The sequence below is a fragment of the Triticum urartu genome, chromosome 4A (assembly GCF_056163025.1).
Source record: "Triticum urartu cultivar PI428250 chromosome 4A, HENAU_Tu73, whole genome shotgun sequence".
In the NCBI taxonomy this organism is placed as follows: Eukaryota; Viridiplantae; Streptophyta; class Magnoliopsida; order Poales; family Poaceae; genus Triticum; species Triticum urartu.
This window is the reverse complement of record NC_141876.1, coordinates 352,731,176-352,738,560: the sequence shown is the minus strand read 5'-3', so window position 1 is coordinate 352,738,560 and position 7,385 is coordinate 352,731,176. Positions and strand designations below refer to the sequence as shown.

At 50.1% G+C, this 7,385-nt stretch overlaps 1 long non-coding RNA gene across 1 annotated transcript; it reads left to right on the top strand.

Moving 5' to 3' along the window:
• The first annotated feature begins 2,127 nt into the window (after positions 1-2,127).
• LOC125551216 (uncharacterized) lies at positions 2,128-5,469 on the top strand. Its single transcript, XR_007302267.2, has 2 exons — positions 2,128-2,504; positions 2,815-5,469. It is a non-coding gene; the product is annotated as an uncharacterized LOC125551216 (long non-coding RNA).
• Positions 5,470-7,385: the final 1,916 nt, after the last annotated feature.

The following is a 7,385-nucleotide window of genomic DNA, read 5'->3' as shown; positions in this document are numbered from 1 at the left end:
CCTGGCCTGCGTCCCGAGCCTCCATCGATAGGACGACCACTGAGGTCCCGTTCTTCGTCGATGCTCTGTGGGTTGGCCTGGTTCCTCCATTCTCCGCCTTCTTCAATGCCGTGTTTTCTCATTACCAAATCCATATGTTGCACCTTGATCCCCAATCTGTTTCCCTTCTCGCCATCTCCGCCTTTGTCTGCGAGGCCTTGGTGGGCATTGCCCCTTCCGGGGCCCTCTTGCGCCATTTCTTCTCGCTGCACCTGACCAACCCCCGGCAGTGCTCAGGGTGCCTGAGCTTCCAAGCCGTGGTGGCGAAGGCCGGCTCGGGGATTGATTTTGATCTCCCGCCATCCACAAGTGAGTTTCGGATGCGGTGGGTGTATGTTGATGTCGGGGTACTCAGCCCCTGCTCTCGCCTCCATCATCGCCCGCCGTCCCCAGCTCTGGCTGGGGTCACGAGGAGCTCGCGGGCTACTGTCTCGCCTTCGTCCGCTCCGGCTGAGGAGGCTAAAGGATCTCGATGTGACAGCGCCCAAGGTGATGAAGGAGTTCCTCCGACACCGCATCTCCCCACTCCAGCGCCATTCCCAGCGGATGTCGGCCCTGACCGGCGACTAGGATCGCATGAGGCTTCAGGCGTCGGGGCTTCGGGCCGAGGCACGAAGGACGATGCTCGAGGTCTTGGCCGGTGACCCCTTGCCGGGTGATTTACCGCAAGAGGGTTGTTGCATGTACAGCTGCTCGAACATGGTGGAGTTCGCGGGGCAGATGCCCCCCTTCGATGAATGGGGGTTGCGGCCAGTTGGCTTTGTGGGGCCCCGCGAGAACCCTGTCGTCGTGGTTCCTCTCCATGTCACCGGCACCGAGCTTGCCCCAGGAGTGGGCGCAGGGAGGCAAGCACCGCTGGAAGCCGGAGGCGCTGGTGTCGAGGTGTCAATGCTGCCTGGGGCAGCAACTGAGGGGGCGACGCAGTCTGCCGTTCCTGAGGCCGAAGCTCCTGAGGCCTTAGCAGGTCATCGTGAGGCGGAGTCCGATAGCTCTCCTCAGCATGGCATTCCTGAGGTCGCCTCCTCAGGTGCTTCGCCAGTCGCGCTCCGCGCTGGTCGCCACGTGCAACGCTTGGGCCGGTTCCGCGTGGACTTCGCGACGCTCCGTAAGAGGAAGGGGTCTCTGAGCTAAAGCAGCGGCACCGTCCGGCCGCTGAAACATAGGAAGTACATCGCCGTAGATGAGTAAGTACCTTATCTCTGTAATTTCGCGAGTGTCGCTTCCCTTCCTGACGGTGGTTCTCTAGGATCCCATCTGCCAAGGCCATGAAGCCCCTGGTGATGCAACCTCCTCCTGCCTCGAGTGTTCCGCTGGCCTTGAGCGTCCCAAGCCGGCACGCTGCCCCCTTCACAGGGTCGGCCGGAGAGGCAGGTGCGTCGGCTTGGCACCTTGAGCCCGCGCTCCTGCCGTCTCTTCTTCGTGGCCTCGTCGGGGGTGTGTCGAGCGTGCCAAGGTCTCCTCCTCTGGTCATGGACGACGACTGGATGGCTTCGATCTTGGTCCCTTCTTCGAGCAGTGAGCCTCATCCCAACCGGGATCCTGCTGAAGCCCAGTCGGTGTCCGGAGGGGCGCCAGCCCCCAGCCCCCTGCAGGAAAGGGGCGAACCGCTTCAGGTCCCGTCGACGGCCCCTGCTATGGAGGACGGAGCCGGCTGCACGCTCAAAGCTGCGCATGAAAGGAGCGTTGTCCGCCACGAGCTCTTCCTGTAGGCGATGGGCACGATGAACCGGCTTGGCGGGGAGCTCGCGGATGTAGACGCGTGCCTCAAGGCCGAGGGTCTTCGGCTAGTGGAGGAGTGGCATAAGCTAAAGGTGGCCATCAACCTTGGGCGCCACCAACGCGAGCTTGATAATGCAAAGGCCGAGGCGTCTGTTGCGACCTCGCGCGAAGCTTGCGCCAGCGCTTTGGATAAAGCTCTGGAAGCTGATCGACGTCGCCACTACAACAAAAAAACCCATATAGCAACGCATGTCTAGCAACGAAGATAGCATGATGTGTTGTTTCGTTGAACCTCCCACGTTCCCCACTTAGCGCTAACCTCCCCGTACCCACCTCCACCTCTTTTGTCTCGTCGCTCGCGCATAAGTCTATTATTATTATATCCCTTCGTTTTGGCTTTATCTCAAAAAAAGTAGATTATCCTAAATGAGAGACACCCTACATCGGCCACCATGCCCCATCTCTCACTTCCGCCGTCCCCCTACCCTCAGCAGCTAGGATTCCCACCGTTGCCGTCCCCTTGCCCCGCCTCCCCCTGTTCCTTCGTCGAGCCCGCCTCCGTTGCCACTTTCTCCGCGCGTCGGGGATGCATACTGCATCTCCGCCATCCTCCTCGCGTCCGGGATGCGCACGGCGTCGTGGCTATCCTCCTCGCGTTGGGTAAGGTGCGGCCGCCACCATTCCTCCGCATAGCCAGGGACGGCGCAAGCACCGACGCCCCCGTCCTCAACTGCATCAGTTCAGCAGTACGCCCCCTGTACTCGCTCATCCTTGTTTGTTTCTGGTTCCTTGCCGACGGCGCTGACCGGCACACAGCAGCCGACTAGTCGCAACCCGAGGCACCGACCGATGCACCTCGCAGCGGCCAGCCAGCGACTCAGCCCCAAAGGAAACGAACAACTCCTCTCGACCTCTCCAAAATCCCGAGTCCCTGCCAGTGTTTGATTTGCAAGTTGCGCTGCTGATTTGTATCGAGTGCTCATATGTCTTGATAAAATTGCCCTTTCTCATATGGACATTATTTGCAATTGATGTGAGTCTTGCTTTTTTTTGCAGGATAGATTTGGTGTAGTGATATAAGTACTGCTACATGAGGCGAAAACAGCTTGCAAGACAATGCAGGTAATTTCCTTTGATTCTTTCATATCCCCAAATTTCATTTATAGCATCATCTATTCATCTAATTACTAATTTCTACAGCTTAATTTGTATCCAGTGAAGAATTGTTGTTAGCACTGGTTAGCATGACATCAATCTGAGTGTAAACTGTATTTGAGTGAAGCATTGTTAACATGAGAACAATCTAACTGCGTCAAATTTCCAATTTATATCCACAGTGCGTTAAAAGAAATTGTATCTAGTGAAAAATTGTTGTTAGGATGAGTGCATAATAGCTTTCCTTCAGCCTGTCCTGCCCAGCTATTTGTTTGTAGCTCTGCTACAGAAACACCCTAAAGTATTTAAAACTATAGTATTTTTAGAAACCACAGTAGTCTCCAAATACTAAGAAAAAACTTAGTTGCCAAATAGGCCCTTAGATTTGCTGTTTCACACAAATCACTGAAGGGGAGAGTTTAATTGACAAATAAGTTTCTCATTGAAATAAATGCAACACTGAACAAGCCACCAATTATATCTTCTAAATCATCTACACTAACAATCCACCCTTCTCCACTAAAAGGATATTTTCGTAAATAACCAAATATAACATGCAACACTGAACAAGGAGAAAAGATGATTTCTTCTGAGAGACGTCAAGTTGATGAACATGTCGACAAGATCATTGAATTGAAAATTAAGGTATTTTGCTTAGTGTGTCCCTCACGCGTTTCTATGACATGCAATTTCTCTCAGGAAGTTACAATACTTTTGTGGTGATCAACCAGAAAACCATTGGTCCTCCATCCATCGGTCTCCTAGCTAGAGTAGGGGTACCTAATTCTGACTTCTTACTACATGATTGTTCTATTTCACTTACATTTAACATTGTGACCTGTTTCGGGTTCCAATATAGTTCAGAATGTGGGCCATCATGTCACCTGCTGAACTTGGAACATGAAAGGTGTTTGACATTATACATAACGCTACTCTATAAGCCATGAAACAACCAGTTAAGTTTAAGACAAAACCGATGTAGAAACCAGACTTCCTATGGCGTGGCTCAGTTGGTAGGCTCTTCTTTCCCAGCCGCTAAATTTTTATTTTTGTATGTCCTCTCTTGTATATAATTATGGTGCACTTGTCTATACTACTTAGATCCCGCATCCCTTCAAGGTCAAGTCATGACCTCCGGGTTGGCGTCAATGCGTCATGATGAGCAGAAGTGGATTAGATTGTTTGTAGTTCTCGTGCCCCCCTCTGTTTCTTAGTTCATTATGCATGAGTTGATAACTCCAGCTGTCTCAAATCTAGTGATGGTTTTTTTCTCCTGTTGTTGCTTCTACAGGTTCTGAGAATTTTATTCATGGATCAGGAAATTCTAATATATGACTTGGTGAATCTCAGTAATTACGATATCTTGTGTGACGTAGAATATTTAAAGATTTTCAAGTTGTCGCACTGAGATTTCTCCTAATACACCGTAACATGCATGGCTAATAAATCATCACAAGCAAGAGTAGTACGGGAGCAATCTAATGCAAAGCTAGCTAGTGCAGAGTACTCTCAAAAATGGAAATAATCAATTCAGTATATTCAATATTATTAGTTAGCTACTTGTCATTTAGTTATTTGCTAAATTCATCTCAATTTAATATAATATAATTTTTGGTAGTATATGCAAGATGATGGTTGTTCATAATGAACAACCACATCTGATTGGTGAAAGTTGCTCTGTGTATTAATATGCAGCTTCTAACGAGCCATGGATATCAGAACATGTGCAAGGCAATTAAAATAAATAAAATGCCCTCAGTTTACAAAGAATGGGTTAAAACTTGAAGTCTATATGTTTGTACTCTATAGCATAGTGATGGCCCTTTTGCTAGCGTGTATTATTATTATTATTATTATTATTATTATTATTATTATTATTATTATTATTATTACTATTATTACTATTATTACTATTATTATTATTATTATTATTATTATTATTATTACTATTATTATTTTACAGAGTGATGATACTGACATTGCAAGTATATGCCGTTTCCACATCTGAATTTTGGTATTTTTTTTAGAGAAAATAGATTGGAACACTAATAATATATATTAATAGTTCATATAGTTTTGAGTTGATGCAAGATGCAAAAATAATTAGTACATGGATATAAATAGCATAATCTGAGATGTTATTTATAAATTAATGTTGGATTTTCCTTTTGTATTCAGATCATTAATTATCCCTTTATCTATATATAAGTCTATGTCTTGATCAATCCCATTTGTAGGGTGCTCTTTTAAATTTCATTTCTATGATAACCCGATTTCTCTAATGTAAGTTGCTCATCCCATATTATTGTTGTTTTTGTTGTTGTTGTTGATCAAGAAGATAAATTGACGTTGCATGGCTCAGATGTTGATTGCAAGGTTAAGAATGAGGCTACTACAAGATAATAAGAATGTCATTTCAGGATCAAAAAAATTTAGAATGACATTTTTAGGGTCAATATTTCAAACATTGATAAATAGTTTCACCTCTTGTAATCTTTGGATCATGTTCTTTATAATACACTATAGTCAATTTAATATATGAGAACTTTTTGTTCATTATTTTGTGCCTCCAACTCTGTTGACATTGCAAGGTCCAGAATTGGGTTACTGATCTGTTATGTCCATAGTCGCCACCAATGGATATGAAGCTGTGATCTGTTTTATTTCTCCATGGTCGCCACCAACGCATATGAAACGTTGTTGAGCTCTAGCTCTATATGTTGCTATCTATCAACACTTCCACACGCAGTTTACCAACACATGCATATATGTTGTTGTAGACCCTTGCAACGCCACCAACGGGAACGAATATTAATCCGTTGGTGTAGACCTTAGCAACAAATAAATGGACATACAACAACGCATTGATGCATTGCTAAAGGGGGGGTTCTTGTTGATCACAGAGAAGCGTGCGTGGGAGCTCCAAGCCTGGAGTGCTTCCCCGGAACAGCAAGTGGAGGCGCGCGAGGCCGCCTTAGCGTCAATGAGGGGGACGCTTGTCGAGGAGGAAGAGATCCTGAGGTGCGAGGAGGCGCTGGCGCTGGAAGCCGCGGAGCGCAGCCTTGAGCTTGAGCGGTTGGAGTTGAGGGAGCGCCAGGTTTCCCAACTGAGGACGCTGTCGGCACGCGCGAGGCCAAGGCCCAGGAGGAAGTCGATCGCCGAGCGGCCAAGGCTCGCGCGGACCTTGTGGGCAGGTACGACCTGAAGTTGAAGCTTGTGGAAGCCGAGGCAATGGGCAGGACCAAGGCCCTCAGGTCAGGGCTAGACAAGGCTGAACGTCGCGAGAAAGTCGCCGTAGCCTCCTTGTCTTCAGTGCAAGCCGAGCTGTCTTCTCTTCAGCAGCGGGTCAGCGGCGCCGAATCCTCCGTGCAGTGGGGCAGTGTAACGCCCCGGATGTAACTTGCCATATTTGTACTCCAACTCTTGCCATTTTCGGCTCTAAGTTATGATATTTCCCTCGTGGTTGGGTTTTGTCTTCGTTTTGCATTTTGTTCATGTCATGCATCTCATATCATGTCATCATGTGCATCGCATTTGCATACGTGTTCGTCTCATGCATCCAAGCATTTTCCCCGTTGTCCGTTTTGCATTCTGGCACTCCTATGTCCTCCGGCGTCCCCTTTTGCCTCTTTTCAAGTGCGGGTGTTAGATGTTCTCGGATTGGACCGAGTTTTGCCAAGCGGCCTTGGTACGCCACCGGTAGACCGCCTGTCAAGTTTCGTGCCATTTGGAGTCCGTTTGAAACTCTAACGGTTAACTGAGGAACCGTAAAGGCCTCGTGTGTGTTGCAGCTCAACACCCCTCCAAAGTGGCCCAAAACCCATCCAAACCCCCTCCATCCTCTCGGCCGTTCAATCATGATCGCGTGGCCGAAAACCGCACTCCATTTGGACTCTCCTAGATCCCTCTACCTATAAATATGTGTCCCTCCCGGAATTTTCGCACAGATGAAACCCTAAGAATAGATCCCGCCGCCACCAGACACGTCCGCAGTCACCGGACACCCGCGCCGCCGTCCGCAGCCAATCCAGCGCCGCCACATGGCGCCACCGCGCCACCCACCGCCGCCGGCCCGCCAGGCCCGTGCGGGGCCCTCCTCGGCCCGCGCGCCCATCGCCGCCTGCCACCCGCACCCGCGCCTCGCGAAGCCCGGTTCCTCTCCGCGCCGCCGCCCTCCGCCGCGTGACCTCGCCGCTCCGTCACAGCCGCCCTCGCCGCGCCACCGCAACCGCCCTCGCCGGCCGCCGTCGAAGCCGTCGTCTCCCCATCACCCGAGGACGCTGCCGCCCCGTGCCTTCCTCCTCTCCGGCGTAGATCCGGCGCCGGCCACCGGATCTGGCCTCCTCCGCCCGGAATCCGCCGCCCCAAGCTCACCACCGGCGACAGCCTCGCCGGACGACCTTGCTGCCTCCCGATCCGGCCCAAACCGCCCCATTGACTACTGTTCACCCGAGGTCCACAAATCCACTAAG